Genomic DNA, 18,035 nt, shown 5'->3' with positions numbered 1-18,035 from the left:
TCCACCAACTGGCAACCCAGTGTGTTGAAATACTATTGGTTAAACCGGCAGTGGGCGGAATCACACAGATCAAAATAAAAACAGACATTCTGACAAGGAATGCACATTTTTTAAAGTAGAATAACTGCATGTAGCATTGTTTTTCAGAGAAACAAGTATGTGAACTGTTCCTAAATATTTAATATACCTGTGAATATATTATGGTGTTTTTGTTCAGTTAATAAAATAAAGCTATGTTGGATGGAACATTTAAACATAAGAAATAAAATTTTAAATTTGCCATGACAAATAACTGAAATAAAATAAGTTTAAGTACTAAAGTGACAAAGACAGAAACTATAATAAATTAATAAAAATATATAGAAATATAGAAATGACAATAGCACAAAACTAAATGACTAAAACTAAAATTGAAAATAAACTAAAAATATAAAATTAAAATATTTATGAATACTAAAGTATTATCTTGACATTTGACCTTGGCAACCAGCAGACATTAAATAAGTTAAAGTTGAGGTACTACAGTTAGTAAAACTAAAACTGTAATAAATAAATACAACATAAAAATATAGAAATACTTTAAAAACAATAACAAAATGACTAAAACTAAACTTGAAAACTGTAAAAAAATATATATATTTTAAATAATGCTAAAACAGCACTGGCCTTCGGAAGAAAGTGATTTTCACAGTTTTGAAATGACATGAGAGAGTAAATGACAACACAATTGTAACTTTTGGCTGAACTATTACTTTAACTGTGTTTATCTTTCAAAGCTTGATTTTTCTGAACCAGTCAAGTCTGTATCACTTTCACAGCTCTGTGCGGACGTGTTTCTCCACCTCTGGCCCACAGCTGCGCGCACACACACAAACACACACACAAGCAGCATCACATCATTCCAGTATGTGTAAACACACTGGGGGATGGTGGAAAAAAGCACTACCCTTAACACAAATGCACACAAGCTGGCCTTCCATCCACACACACTCACGAACACACATGCAATCTCTTCTCTATTTGCAGTGCTGCACTTAAAACACTCTTCCCCATCCCCTTATCTAAACATCACCCATGTCCATCCCCAGCCCCTGCTGTTTTCACTCACCCGTCTCAGCAGACGAGCCGTCCGCCTGCGTCCACTCCAAATCACGGACTAGCCTTGACTGCATGACCTCCCTCCACTTTTACACATCTCTCTCGAGACCCACACACTCCTGGAGTACCATTGTGCTCATTACTAATACAGGTGCAAGGCGGAAAACAGAGAGACTAACTAGAGGCAGAGAGGAAATGGCATATAGGAGCGCACACTGATAGAGAATAATGAGGATTCCAGTCGGAGGGGTCGCCGTCAATACGCACGGCCACCACACATCAACTCCCAGCAGAGACACGGGGACAAACAACCCTTGTACGGGCTTGAATAGGGAACAAACTTTACAATAAGCCAGAGGACGGAAGGTGTTACGCAACTGCGCTCGCCAATTGATTTCTATTCATTCATCGTAGAAGCGGTTCAGGGACGCGTCACGTTGGTTAGCTGCATGCACTAATTGTGCCACCGTGTCCGCGAAACCGCACGATCATAACAAGACCCAAGGCCAAAACATTTGCTTCGTGATGTCAGGGATGTAATCCAATAATTCATTCATGTGATACGAGCTCCTGCAGCGGTTGATAGCAAGCACTCGGGACGGCTTAGAAAAGAGGCTTTTCCAATTCCATACAGGTACTTCCGATTCCTCTGCGCACATGTTGTTGACACTGTAATACATTTTTGATCAGGGAATTATGAGCGTGGATCCAATGATCTAATTAATATTTGTGGTTTATACCTGACATTTATCTTTACAGTTGCATATAAAGTCAAACTGTGGCTTGGATCTAGTCAAACAGCTTTTTTATTTTAGCTCAAGGATATCACTTATTCTATGATAAAAAAAAAATACAGCTGAAAAGACATTTCTACCTGATTTGATTCTTACATTTGAGTAATTCAGTCATGCATAATTGTTTCTTTGAACTGAATCAAATGGGTTGATTTAGATGTTACCCTATGAAGAGCATTTTTTGATATCAAAGTCTTCATTTTAAGAGTTGCTTTATAATATTTCAGCTTAAACACTTGATGAATCCCTCATGTACTAAACTTTGTATGGGAATCTCTGTGTGTGAGATTCAGTTTTAGCTACTATTGACTAAGGAAGGATGAGGATGTGAGTCTATTGTGGTACAACAATGAGAAGATCTTCCCTCCAGGAGCCCAATTTGACTCTCAATGGGTTTGAGGAACATCTGGGCTGAAGGGGTGACAGTGTATGGGCCCCCAGCAAGCTATTCCCTGCCAATTGCATTTAATGCAAGAACACTGTCAAGGGACAGGCTGGAAACAAACATGAATGGAGCACAATAATACAGTTACCGCTCTCTTCTGCCTCCACTGTTCATTAACAGACAATGACGAGAGCGTATGACAGCCCCACGTCACAATAATAAAGAGCTTTGTTAGAGGCTTCCAGTCTCCTCTATGCTTACAGACATGGAATGAATCACTATATTATAATAGACAATTGATTGTACTTGGATGTGATGATACACACTGACCTCACTTTCTCATACACACACACACACACACACACACACACACACACACACACACACACACACACACACACACACACACAAGCTATAAAATCCCACTTGCATGCATTGTTTTCAACCCGTATACGTGACCCTGGACCACAAAACCAGTCTTAAGTAGCATGGGTATATTTGTAGCAATAGCCAACAATACATTGTATGAGTCAAAATTATCGATTTTTCTTTTATGCCAAAACTCATTAGGATATTAAGTAAAGATCATGTTCCATTACAATATATTGTCAATTTCCTATCATAAATATATTAAAACTTACTTTCTGCTTAGTAAGCATTGCTAAGAACTTAATTTGGACAACTTTAAAGGAATTCTCTCAATATTTTGATTTTTTTGGCCCCTTAGATTCCAGATTTTCAAATAGTTGTATCTCAGCCAAATATTGTCCTATCCTAACAAACATACATCAATTTATTTTACATCAAGCTTATTTATTTAGCTTTCATATGATGTATTTCATATGACACATTTCCCACAAGTCTGTATGTTTTAGGGATAGTTCACCTCAAAATGAATATTCTCTAGCCATTTGCTCAACACCAATCCAAACCTCTAAAAATAATTGATCTGTGCAATAACAATGACGGGTAAATTAAGACGTCAAGCCTGAAGAAGAACACAAAAGCATCACAAAAGTTGTTCTTTCAGAGTCTTCTGAACAAAACAATAGCTTTATCTGACCAAGGGGTCAAATGTTAAGCTAAAAAAGTCCTAACATCCACACATCCACACTAGTGCACTTTGACAAGTACGCAAGAGAACTAGTCTGGTCTGATTCTTAATTCAACAGCTCAAATGAGGGGACGATCACTGATAACAACCTAAATTTCTGTCTACTGCAAAGACTTAAGATATTGTACCACTTTTAAATCATACTTTAGATTTGACATCTTAAGTCACTATTGTCATTACATGGAAAACCGTGATCAAGGTATTGTCTAAAAGGTCTCCTTTTGTTTTCCACAGTGGAAAGTGAGCCATAAGTGCTTGGAACGACATGAAAGTGAGAAAATAATGACAGTATTTTTTATTCTTAGGTTAACTGTCCCTTTGACCGTTTCTCTGCCTGAATGAGTGCCCAGCCTATAACCACCAGTGTCCACTCCATGCTGTAATTACTGTAATCTCCAGTATGCAGTGCGCACTTATTTCATTATAGACGACCAGTCACAAGAAGAGAAAGAAGAGAAGGAAAAGAAGGCAAAAGGCGCTCTGCTTGTGTCACAGCACAAAAACATCTGCTGGTGGTCAATCCCCAGCATGATTGTATGATTTTGAACAACACTTAATCGTATAATTTCAACAGAATATGCTCATCACATAGCACCTGTGTCACTATGAATTTTTTTCAGTCACTATTCCCTCAGAGATAGGCTAACCGTTTTATTGTCCTGTGAACGTGGCAGGATGTAATTGCACTAAGAAAAAAAGTGCTGATGTTGTGCTTCAAATATATCAAATCCCTTTACATATAGAGTACAATAAACCGTCAGCGTTATTCACTCGCTCAATCTGGCAAATAAAGATTTTATGTCTTATTTGTTTGCACGTTGCGATGTGTGTCCAATTAAAACCGCACTGCGTTTGCGCCAAGTTATATTCGCCAAAGTGACACAAACATTTATTCCAATCCTCTCTAGTTAGGATTTTAAACTTATCTAAACAATATGGCAACAGTTGGAGCTCCGCCGACTGAATGACTGACTGGCTTAATGACGGTGTCAAATATCCTTTCCTCCCCCATCGCTTTTACAAATAAACGGCATTTTACAAAACACTAATTTTGTTACGTTGTGACGTCAGTTTATAACAGAACATAACGCTGCAATAATAAAACACTGCAACAAATCCAGTTGTATTTGTATTGAAGGCGTCAAACTTACCTCTGGCGAGTCAGTGCGTAACGCTCACGGGCTGTCAGCGCGTCCAAAAACGCTTGAAAACGCACACAGCGCTTGGTTTTACAAGAGCACCATTTCAAAACGAGGCCAACAAATCCCACATTTTCCAAAGAAAGACTCCGCTCCTTGTGTTTTCCCGCATGCTTTCTTTCTTGACGGCTAGGAGAGCGAGCGAGCGGGCGAGCGGCGCGATGGTCGGTGTCGGTTTACGCAGCGGAACTCTCTCCGTTCACTCCCTTTGTAGTAGTTCTAGAGAGGGAGGGTGTATTAAACCCGTCCAGATCCACTTCTTCAAAGCGGTTCCCCTCGGTCTCAGCAACTTGAACCCCGCGCCCCTGTTCAAGTGAAGCTCTGTGAGAGAGACAAAGGTGCTTAGCGGATGGGAAGCGCAGCTCCAGTACGCCACACACACTGCACTGGAGGATATACTGCCTCCTGATGGGTATCGGTAAAGCGATGAGGCGGACCGGTGGCTCACAAAAGCAGTACAAACAGGTCCCCGCCCCAACCTCCCCTGTCCTGTACGGGAACGGGGCCGGAATATCATCATAATCAGACGGAGTGAACATTTGTCATTCTCTAATGGACTCCTGTGCTGTAGCCTACTACATTATTTTAATGACTTTTCTAACACTTTAAAGTATTAAAGTGCGTGACACATTACAGTATCCAGGCTGTTACCTTTTATACAAGCTGTTATATGTACGGTTAAACTGTAGCCTAAGTTACTTTACAATTACATATGTAAAGTTATTGAAGATTTAATAGGATAACATGTAATTTTACAACATAATGCTTTAAGGTTTTTGGAAGTAAAAGTGTGAATAATTTACACTCAAAAGCTTTACATCTTAAATAACTGAAATATTGTATGTGCATTACATAATAGCAATACATAGCATTGTTGTGCTTCACGTTTAATATTAATATATTTAAATAATTGCTTCTTGTTATTGTTATTAGCTGAAATACAATACGAGTCAAAAGTTTGTTTACAGCAATTTTAATAAAGTTTGAAATATTTTTACTATTTAAAATAAATGTTTTCTATTTTAATATATTTTAAAATGTAATTTATTCCTTTGATTTCAAAGCTGAATTTTTAGCATTATTACTCCAGTCACATGATCCATTAGAAATCATTCTAATATTCTGATTTGCTGCTCAAAGACATTTTTTATTATTAATGTTTAAAACAGCTAGAGAGAGATTTTTTACAGGTTTCTTTGATTAATAGAAAGTTCAGAAGAACAGCATTTATCTGAAATAGAAATCATCTGTAACATTATAGATGTCTTTATCATTACTTCCAATCAATTTAAAGCATCTCTTGCTAAATAAAAGTATTAATTTATATAATTTCTTTCCAAAAAAAACAAACAAAACTGTACTGACTCCAAGCTTTTGAATGGTTTAGTAATGTTACAAAATATAAAAGTATATTTTTATTTCAGATAAATGCTGGTCTTTGGATCTTTCTATTCATCAAAGAATCCTGAAAAATGTACTCAACTGTTTTAAACATTGATGATTATAATAAATGTTTCTTGAACAGAAAATCAGCATATTAGAATGGTTTCTGACAGATCATGTGACATTGAAGACTGAAGTAATAATGCTGAAAATTCAGCTTTGATCACAGGAATCAATGACATTTTACAATATATTCAAATACAAAGCAGTTTTTTACATTGTTTTTATATATGCAAAATAAATGTATTATAAATCAACAAAGTTATGAATTGAAATATACAGGCACTAAAATTCTGATAGACAGAGAGAGAGAGACAGAAAGACAGACATAGACATAGATAGATAGATAGATAGATAGATAGATAGATAGATAGATAGATAGATAGATAGATAGATAGATAGATAGATAGATAGATAGATAGATAGATAGATAGATAGATAGATAGATAGATAGATAGATAGATAGATATGTCTGGGGTTATGATTAAAACATTAGAGTTGAAGCAGGAGGAAGCAAAACAACCCTCAGATAATCTCTTATATTCTTATTTCAGTAGATTCAATGGATTTCGGCCGTCTCTGCATTTTAACACTTGAATGGATCTGTCTGTCTGCATCCTCGGCTTAAAACAGTCTATCATGTAATATATTTAGAGATAAGCATCTTGCCTTTGACAAAGACGAAGGATTAACCTAAATTAAAAGGGTATTTCAAAGGGTATATCTCAACCTTTATGTGGCATATATTACTATAAAAAAGCATGTAACTAATTATACATCATCTTAAAGGGACAGTTCACCCAAAAATAAAAATTCTGTCATTAATTACTCAACCTCACGTGATTCCAAACCTGTAAGACCTTTGTTCAGAACACAAATGAAAATATTTTTGATGAAATCCGAGAGCTTTCTGACCCTGCATAGACAGCAAGGGTTCACAAGGGTGAGTAAATAATGACAGACTGAATTTTTTGGTGAATTATTCCTTTAAATAGTACAGGTGGATAGCCAAGGGACTGCAGCAGACCTTGAATGTTTAGAGTGCCTTCGGTTGAGTAGACGGAGCGTTTCATACCTCTCAAACTAAACATGTATAACTGCAGTTGTGACACTCAATTATGGGCAGTGCTTCCTCTAGTGTAATCATAATGGAAATCTTCATTATACTTCTGAGTGGCACAGGCTACTTAAATAAAAGCCTCTTGCCCCAGAGGCCCCTCAGATTCACGAATAAAAGCCTTGAGTGCGGGCGCTGGCAATGGAGGAAGCATAGATATCATTTAGAATCTGTTTGGATGAGGATTTACTCTGGGAGGCGAATCGAATGGATAATGGACACCAGTCCACAGCAGGACCCAGGAGACCACAGAGAGATGAATCCACAAAACCTTTCACATTATAACAAAAACAGTCTCCATCATGCCAAGCTGCATGGTGAAACATGCAAATGCCACGGCATATGGAGCACCTTTAAAGATTAATTTGACCCAATAAGAAGGATTTTATTTGTATTTCTGTACTGCATCTGTGCACGGTTTCAATCAATTATCGGCTGGGAATGCTGAGTACTTATGGCGATCACACATGGTGTACCAGTAGTAGAGCTCAATGATTCCCACAAAATGGAAATAATAACAGAATCACAGAATTCTGCAAATTTTGGATATTAAAAGTAGTAGGTGTCAACCGATTATCCATTAGATGGCTGATTATGAGCACCAATATAAAGCATTTTTATAGTTATAGGTATCGCTGTCATTTTCAAAACCGATTTGCCAATAAAATAATTTAAAAAGCTTTTAAAGAAAGTTTTTTTTTGTTAGAGCCCTTGTTATACTTAAGTTTGAAATTTATTTTAATTTATATATGTATATATCGGTTTAAAATATCGGTTATCGATACCAGTGAATATTAAAACACAAAAACTGATTGCAGGTTCTTAAAATTATTAAATTGTTAATGTTTTATGTCTTCATTTGATTGCTACTTTTAATAATAAATTTGTATTAAATTATAAATTCGGAAATATGAAATCGGTATCACTGTCATTTTTCAAAACCGATTTGTTGATAAAATAATTTAAAAGCATTAAAATATTTTTTTTGTCAGAGCCCTTGTGTTGACATTAATTTTATTTTTACACACACACACACACACACACATGGGTTTACATGTTTTATGGGGACATTCCATAGGCGTAATGGTTTTTATACTGTACAAACCGTACTTTCTATCGCCCTACACCTACCCTACACCTAAACCTAGCCCTCACAGGAGATTGTGCACACTTTTACTTCATCAAAAAACTCATTGTGCATGATTTATAAGCCTGTTTCCTCATGGGGACCTAAGAAATGTCCCCACAAGGTCAAAATCTACTGGTATTCCTATCCTTGTGGGGACATTTGGTCCCCGCAATGTGATGAATACCAGGTACACACACACACACACACACACACACACACACACACACACACACACACACACACATATATATATATATATATTAGTGGTGGGCCGTTATCGGCGTTAACGTGCTGCGTTAACGTGAGACTCTTATTCTGGCGATAAAAAAATATCGCCGTTAATCTATTCTCAAAGTTGGGTTGGGAGCTGGGTCTAAACTACGTAAGCTCTGATGACTTTCACCTTGATATTTTAGCGCGGATGACGTATAGCTAGTCGAATTGCACTGTAGGGGGCGAGAACGAGTCTTCAACTTCTGTGAAATTACCACATCAAATGAGACGTGCAAACATGGATGCAGTTATGAAGCCGCTTCAGGGCAGGTGCGTTGCTAGACCCTTTTTACTGGGGCCCCAGTGAAAATCTGCTGTGCCCCAGTAAAATCTCAAATTTGAGTTATAATTTACTTTGATAATCCCGAAATAAAGACATTAAACTATATGCAACAACTGAATTGACGCTTCTAAAAGCAACACAGTTTAATGGAAGACTATGCACGCAGAAATCCATGCCCGTGTGCGTCTGTGTATTTAACGGCAACGCGCACGTCGTGCAGCCTTTTGCGCAGAAGTACTTGGTTACACAAGTTTGTAGAGGTAATAATGTTGTAAATGCAATTGTCAAGCAGTTTGTGCACACAAATTGCACACATATTCTGAAAATGCCTTCAGCAGAATTCAAATTAGCCATTTTAATCTAGATTAATCTAGATTAATTCCAAGATTTAATCTAGATTTTTAATCTAATTTAATTTATTAGATATGATTTTTATTATTAAAAATTTAATTAACAATTAAACTGGTAAAAACATGAAATTTAAGGAAAAAATAAAACAATTTCACAGGATGCTAAAAATGTAATATCTGTATCTATTAATTGCTATTAATTTGTATATCATTCATGATTTCAATTGATTAGAAATTATTTTTGATCACTAAATTTTCATTTGAAACTGAATTATATATAAATATATTTATATAATAGAATTATATATATAAAAATATATAATTTTGATAAATATATATATTTTTTAAAGATAATCAATATTTTAAAGATATTTAAAATGAATTAAAATTAAATGTTATCTTGGCTGTGAGGTTAACAACAGTAACATAATAATAATAATAATAATAATAATAATAATCATCATCATCAATTACTTATACTTTAACTTTAGTATCTCTAAAATGTAATTTAACCATTAAAACAGAATCCAGAAAAAAAAAAAAAAAAAAAAAAACCTCACACACAAAATAAAATGAAACAAAAAACAAAGCAAAATAAAATTAAATACAATTAAATTAAAAATACTAGAAAATTGATACAGGATAAAATAATAAAATAAAATAAATACTTGGAATTTCCGAAAGTGCTGCACTATTTCATGAAGTCTCTAACGGAATATGAATAAATAAATGGCATTTAACATTACAAACTGTAGAAAGAAACAACCCTGTTGCTTGCATCAGTTCAAAGGATTTACGTGCAAACCTTGTCTGCTTTTATTTTTGTGAAGGTTCTGCCCTTGATGGAAGATTTTTCAGGGGTTATTCTCAATTCTGATTAAGTTATGGAAGAGGGTAAGTCTTGGTGATACATGCTGAACCTTGAGAAGACGCTGCCTTTTGAGTGAAACACCTTTCAGCACTCTACGGAAATGCAGAATCACTTTTTGAGTGAGAGTTGACTTTGTTTCTATTCACAGTTCCAGCTTCAGCAAGGTTGTATTAGTCATGTGGAACCGGCACAGCTTGGAATATAGCACACAAAGCAGACAAATGTGGAAACTAGGCCAGGACAAAGAGGTAAGGTGTACACTCATTAGGATGGGGTCCAGAGGTCCAATTCCCAAAGCTACAACTATAGATATATTACTACAGCTCATATGCTCTAATTTAGACACAGTGCTAAAAACATGCACTGTCATGATAGTGAAAATACAGTATGACTACACAAGTTCACTAAACAAGATTTAGGTGAATGTTTATCAATATGCATGTGGAAAGTCAATAGTCAAATCTATGAATCTACAAATGTACCATTAAAACAAAAATTTTAAATAAACTGAATGACAACAGAAACATTAAAACTTAATTTAATTTAAAAAATTGACCATTATGACTGGTTTTGTGGTTCAGGGTCACATGCATGTAAAAACACGTATATATATATATATATTTTTTGTAGTGAGTAACATTAGTTTCTTTTTTTAATACTAAGAGATGTCAAGTAGGTTTGTAGTAGTCTACGAGTTGTTAGTTGTAAGTTGGTAAGAAAATGTTAGTTAAATAAATAAATAAATACATTTTAAAATGTAAAATAGCCCTAAATTAAAAATATATTATATAAAATTGTAATATATTATTACATTGTTTAAAAAGTGTTAACAATTCAATTGATTAGACATGTTTTTATTTAAAATGTAATTAATTGATTAGTTAACTGATTAATTGAATATTTTTTTATTTGAGACAAAAAAAAGAATTTTAATAAATATATTTTTTTAAAGATAATAGCCCTTTAAAACTTGTTCTACACAACAGACTCTTGACAATATGAGGCTTATTATAGACTTATAAATGACTTATAGGATTATAAACAAATAAATAAGCAAACAAACCTTATATACATAAATTGTAATAAATTGTTTAATCTAATTGATTAGACATGTTTGTTATTATTTAAAATTTAATTAAACAATTAAACTGGAAAACATGGAATTTATGAGAATTAAAACAGAATTTGGGAAAAAATAAAACAAATTCATGGGGCACTAATATTTAATAATTGTTACGTTTTGAAAAATAATTGCTATTAATTTGTATATGCCTATAATTCATTATTTTAATTGATAAGAAATGCTTTATGATCACTAGATTTAAATAAAAAAAATAATAAATACAATTTTTTAAAGACAACAACCATTTAAAAACTCGTTCTACACACTGGATTCTTGACAATACGAGGCGTATTATGGGCTTATAGAACTATATTTAATAAATAAATAAATAAACAAATAAGCAAGCAAAAACAAACCTTTTAAATGATGTAAAAACACGTAGCAAATTATTAAAAGTGTTAAAAATTAAATAGATTAGACATGGTTTTTAATTATTTAAAATGTAAATAAACAATTAAACAGAAAAACATGGAATGTGGGAAAAATAAAAAAAGAATTCGGGGAAAAATAAAAATTTCACATGGTGCTAAAATGTAATATTTGTTAATCTTGTAATAAATTGCTATTAATTTGTACACAATTCATGACTTTAATTGATTAGAAATGCTTTTTCATCAATATATTTGTCAGGAATATGTCTGTGTCTTGTTCTGTTCTCCTAGTGTTTTTCCCCCTATGTTTCCAGTTCTAATGGTTTAGTCCTTGTCTTCCCCTCTAGTTTTGTTTCCATTTGGTTTGTTCATGCCCATATTTGTATTTCCCCCTCGTTATCCTGTTATCTTGTTTGTGACCACGCCCCCGTTTCAGTATATTTAAGAGTCTGTGTTTGCACACCCCGTTTGTCGGTCAATGTATATGTTACTTCTGTTTGTTTGGTCATGTGCTCATTTCTTGCTCTCAGTTTTGTTTATTTGTTATCATTTGCAGTATTTTATTTAATAAACCTTATTCATTCAGTTACTCCGGTTCTCCTTGTCAATCTTCACTCCTCAACCAGCCAGATTGTGACAGATTGACCGACCTGAAACTGTAAGATGTTCCGGGCAGAGGAGCGGATTATGGGGATTCGGCAGGCAGAGAGGCCGTTGGAGCAATATGTTGAGGAATTTGAGTGTTTGTCACCTGGTGAGTTGAAGTGATGCTATGGTTAACACGTGTTTTCTAATGGGGCTAAACGATGATCAGCTGTTCTGTTCGGTAACTCCTGTGGATCGCTGCAAACCTGTTGCAGAATTTATTAACCATGTCCTGGCCCTTAGTCATTCCAATTTTTATGTCGATGTGGAAGATTCTAATCTTCCCCCCATTAGAGAATACGTGGCCACTCCAGCTCACCACCAGCCAGCTTCCTCCACATGTTGTTCCAACGAGCTCGCTGTTTCCGGTCTCCCCTCACTCCCTCCAGATCTACATAGCTCCTCCCTCCTCGTCAGCCCGGAGCTCGCAGCCAGCCCTCCGACGTCATGGCCTGTCTTGATGGCTAGCGTGCTAGACCCACCATTAATGTCAGTACGGGGAGCAAATATCCAAATGGCTGCCCCAGCGCACCCGCAAGCTCACCAGATGGCTGTCCCGCCAGCTCGCAAGATGGCTGTCACGCTCGAGTCTGCAAGCAAGATGGCTGCCATGCCCGAGTCTGTGAGCAAGATGGCTGCCATGCCAGAGTCTGCATGCAAGATGGCCGCCGTTCCTGGCCAAGATGGCCGCCAAGCCTGAATCCCTGGCCAAGATGGCCGCCGTTCCTGAGTTCCCAGCCAAGATAGCCGCCAAGCCTGAATCCCTGGCCAAGATGGCCTTTGTTCCTGAGTCTCTGGCCAAGATGGCCGCCAAGCCTGAATCCCTGGCCAAGATGGCCGTTGTCCCTGAGTCTCTGGCCAAGATGGACGCCAAGCCTGAGTCCCCGGCCAAGATGGCCGCCAAGCCTAAATCTGCACCCAAGATGGCTACCAACAAGTCAGAATCTCCACTGGTTCCGCCCAGTCTCCCAAAGTCTTCGCTGGTTCCGCCCAGCCCTCCGGTGACCGCGCCGCCAGAGCGCCCTCCGGTGACCGCGCCGCCAGAGCGCCCTCCAGTGACTGCTTGCCCAGAGCCTGCTCTTCCAGTGTCTCCGCTGGAGACGCCCAGCCCTCCAGAATCTCCGCTGGGGTCGTCCAGTCCTCCAGAGCCCGCTCCTCAAGAGCGCCGTCCAGAGCCCGCTCCTCAAGAGCCAGCGCGCCCTCCAGAGCCGGAGCTCTCTCCTGCGCGCCCTCCAGAGCCGGCGCTTTCTCCAGCACGCCCTTCCGTGCTCTCCTGGGTGGACTATGCCTTAAGTTTCCCCAAGAGCCCCCAGATCCGCCATGGCCACCTGGACTGTTTACCCGGCCATGGCCCCCTGAGCTCCCAGATCCGCCATGGCCACCTGGACTGTTTACTCGGCCATGGCTTCCTGAGCCCCCAGATCCGCCATGGCCACCTGGACTGTTTACCCGGCCATGGCCCCCTGAGCTCCCAGACCCACCATGGCCTCCTGGACTGGTTACCCGGCCATGGCCACCTGAGCTCCCTGATCCGCCCTGGAGACCACCTCTGTATCCTGTGTCCCTTCCTAGTGGTCTCCAGGGCGCCCACCCTCCCTCCCCTATATATGTTATTAGGCGCGAGACGCGCCTTCGGGGAGGGATGAGGGGGGGGGATTGTAATGTCAGGAATATGTCTGTGTCTTGTTCTGTTCTCCTAGTGTTTTCCCCCCTATGTTTCCAGTTCTAAAGGTTAGTCTTTGTCTTCCCCTCTAGTTTTGTTTCCATTTGGTTTGTTCATGCCCATATTTGTATTTCCCCCTCGTTATCCTGTTATCTTGTTTGTGACCACGCCCCCGTTTCAGTATATTTAAGAGTCTGTGTTTGCACACCCCGTTTGTCGGTCAATGTATATGTTACTTCCGTTTGTTTGGTCATGTGCTCATTTCTTGCTCCCAGTTTTGTTTATTTGTTATCATTTGCAGTATTTTATTTAATAAACCTTATTCATTCAGTTAATCCGGTTCTCCTCGTCAATCTTCACTCCTCAACCAGCCAGATTGTGACAATATTTTCATTTGAGACAGAATAAAAAATATAATTTTAATAAATATAAACTTATAAAATATAGCCCTTTAAAAACTTGCTCTACGCACCCGATTTGGTAACACTTTATAATAACTATCCGTTATAACTAGTTAATAGACCATTAATAAACTGTTCGTTAATGAGTAATAAATGACTTGTTAAATAACAGTTAATAGTTTGTTAATTATTTATAATTGTGCCTTATAGATAGCCAATAGATAACTTACAAGCTGTTAGTTAACAAGTTATAAATGACTTGTTAACTGTATTTTAATGATTTATAACTATACCTAATAAATTAGTAATAGATCATGAACAAGCTGTTTGTAAATTACTTACTAAAGACTTGTTAAGTATCAGTTAATAGTTTATATATGTTATTGGGACGTTATTCTAAAGTTGTAACTATTCTTCATTTATTAACTGTTAGTAAATGAGGAATAGTTGCAACTTTAGAATAACGTCCCCCTAACATACATAAGCTAATAACGAACACTTAACTAATACATTAACTCACACTTTACAGATCAGTTGTTCATAGTTTAACCACCTACTAATAAAAGTGAAACATGGTAGAACAGCAAATGGATCGCCGCTGGTTCACTCAGTATAGAGGGTCCAAGGTGTGATAAAACATCTTCATATCAATAATGCCAATGGCTAGATTTTTATTTATTTTGTTTTCATGTTTAGCACAAAAAGTGCCCAAACCTCAGAAAAGCCTATGGGTGGAACAAGGTTGAGGTACAAAAATTGTGTATTTTAAATATCACATCAAATTTCTGTAGCTTGAACTTGTTCCATCCATTTGCTGTTCTACAAAGTACAAAGTCACTGGTATTAGTAGATGGTTAACTATGAACAACTGATCTGTAAAGTGTGAGTTAATGTATTAGTTAAGTGTTAGTTATTAGCTTATGTATGTTAGTGGGACGTTATTCTAAATTTGCAACTATTCCTCATTTACTAACAGTTAATAAATGAAGAATAGTTGCAACTTTAGAATAACGTCCCAATAACATATATAAACTTAACAAGACTTTAGTAAGTAATTTACTAACAGCTTGTTCATGATCTATTACTAATTTATTAGGTATAGTTATAAATCATTAAAATACAGTTAACAAGTCATTTATAACTTGTTAACTAACAGCTTGTAAGCTATCTATTGGCTATCTATAAGGCACAGTTATAAATAATTAACAAACTATTAACTGTTATTTAACAAGTCATTTATTACTCATTAACTAACAGTTTATTAATGGTCTATTAACTAGTTATAACGGATAGTTATTATAAAGTGTTACCCTTGATTTTTGACAATATTAGGCTTATAATAGTCTTATAGTATTATTAATAAAAAAACAAGCAAACAACGCTTTAAAAAAAACAACAACATATATATTTTAATAAATTATCAAATAGCTTAAAAAGTGTAAAAAATTTGATTGATAAGATGTTTTTATTATTTGAAATACAATTTTACAATGTTAATCAATGTTAATCTTTTAATAAATTGCTATTAATTTGTATACAATTCATGATTTTATTTAACAAGAAATTATTTTCGATCATTTTCATTTTTCATTTTCATTTACATTTTCATTGAGAACTAAAAATATATATAATATACATATTTAAGAAAACAGCCCTTAAAAAAGTTCTACTCACATGATTCTTGACAATATGAGGCTTATTATAGGCTTATAAATGAACCTCATATTGGTTGCTCAGGCCAAAACATTAAAATAATTGAATTATCATCTATTGGCATCTACAAAACTTCCATACGGCTGCATTCATCATAAATGCATCACTTCATCAAATGCATCACCATCATTTCTCATGAGTGCACATTACCTTAAAAGCATATTTTTAACTTCAAGTCTTAACTTCGTCCCAACAGCGAAATAAATCTAGAGCGACTTGAGCATTTTCATAGCAGCCTGACTCCCAGGAGTGATGTGGATAGGCTAGCCGTGTCTGTCGTCTAACTCTATTTACCTGCAGCCGAAAGAGAAACGCTGCCAGGTTCAGCTACAGTTCAGGGAGAGAGCCAACATGCTCAGTTCTGGATGACAGGCCCGGAATTGACTTGCACTAGTGCACAGCAGGAAGATGATAGCAGAGCTACTGCAAGCCTTGCTATAAGCTAATCTGGAGCAATTAAACGAAAACAATGAGAAAATAACACAAGGCAGCTTCAATATATAGTTGAGGGGGAAAAAATGCTCAGCGCTGCAGAATTAGATGGAAATTAGGGGGGAAAAACGGCAGGGTATAAGGAAGCTAAATCCTATCGTGTTAGCGTCGAAGGCCTGCTGCAGATTTTTTGGCGTCTTACCGATGCAGAGACACACTTTCAAAGCGAATGAATGTTGATGAGAACTTGTTTTAGTCGTCGGGTTTAGGTAAACAGCGAGTATCTGGCACAGCATGTAGAGGCCTAATTAAGCCTCGCTTATTCACACAACTCTGCGGCCAATTCTGAAATCACCAAGCCACTCATTTCGTATGCAAAGCATCTAAGAAAGAGCGAGAATTTCGCTATCACTAATGCATCATCTGAAAGCCGGGAGGTTTCACAGGATACGGATGCTTTGGACAGCTGTGGTAATTCCTTCTGCCTGGTACTAAACTTGCTGCCAAAGCGGTGATGAATTCATTGAATGCTTGAATAAGTTCAGATATGAAAGGAACCGCCTGAGATGTTCTGGCAACTTTTCATCCTGCACCAAAAAGTAGCTCAGATCTTTCCGTTCGCGTGGAACCCTGCCCAACTTTTGAAGATTCATGCACAAAGCACCATGTCGTTCATAATCTCAGGACGGAGGCTGCTGTGAGGGCTTTCCAAGAAAGACAAATCTGCCGCTGGTTGCTTCCACATCACATCTAAAGATACGGCCCTCCAGAAGGGTAATTTAAAATCAAGTGCGATAGCATCTTTGCTAAAGGCGGTGAGGTACCATTTGCAGAGCGATAGTTTATATAACCTCAAACACAAATGATAATCAACAGAAGGGAGCGGATGGATTCTGTTTCACAACAACAGCTTGTTCTCATTTGAGTTAACACCTTAAAAACACCTCTGTTCACTAAAGAGCCAATGTCCCAAGATGGCATGTCAAAACATTTGATATGCGCTTTTCTTTTCTTTTCTTCTCTTCTCTCCTCTGAGTTGCTGCAATGTTAGGAGCGCAGGAAAAAATAACTTGATGGATTGCAAGGCATCTACAGTTGCTGGCCAACAGCATCTAATCATGTCCTAGCTATGCGACCCTTTAATGAGGTCCTTGGATCAAATAAGGACAAACTACTCCATCTTAACTCTTAAAGGTGAAATGACTCATTTTTTTGGCACAAGCATTGGCAAAGTGAAGTGCAAAAACAGTGACAGGTTGATTTGCCACCACTGGTTGGTCAAACAAACAGTCCCGCCCTCAAACTCTCGCTAATCACGTCAGGATGCTAAAACAAACAGATCAATATTTTGATAGCGCCTCGGTGTTTGCTCTTTAATGCGTATACTTGTCACTGCATATTAAGCTGGGATAGGACAAAGTGTTTTAATTTCCAGAACGCACATCAACCTAGTCGATCAGACAGCAATAACGTTTAAGACAGTGAGTTGACTACTAAGGAACGAAACTCGCCGAGGTTGATTTTGAAAGTAATTTAAAAACAACAGTTACAGGGCGACCTGTGTTAGTTTAGATTTACTAGGAGGTGACATATGTTTCTTCTTATCATGAGGCGCCAAGTGCAACCTAACT

At 37.0% G+C, this 18,035-nt stretch overlaps 1 protein-coding gene across 1 annotated transcript in view; it reads right to left on the bottom strand.

The window, feature by feature from the left end:
• The window catches only part of sema4c (sema domain, immunoglobulin domain (Ig), transmembrane domain (TM) and short cytoplasmic domain, (semaphorin) 4C), an 80,418-nt gene extending 75,432 nt beyond the window's left edge, over window positions 1–4,986 (bottom strand). Inside the window, exon 1 of the mRNA XM_073839716.1 lies at window positions 4,543–4,986. The gene's annotated coding sequence lies outside the window, so the exon portion shown is untranslated. The remainder of the gene's footprint in view (window positions 1–4,542) is intronic.
• Between the last annotated feature and the right edge of the window lie 13,049 nt (window positions 4,987–18,035).

This window comes from Garra rufa, chromosome 5 (assembly GCF_049309525.1).
Source record: "Garra rufa chromosome 5, GarRuf1.0, whole genome shotgun sequence".
Classification (NCBI taxonomy): domain Eukaryota; kingdom Metazoa; phylum Chordata; class Actinopteri; order Cypriniformes; family Cyprinidae; genus Garra; species Garra rufa.
This window is presented reverse-complemented; position numbering and strand designations above follow the sequence as displayed.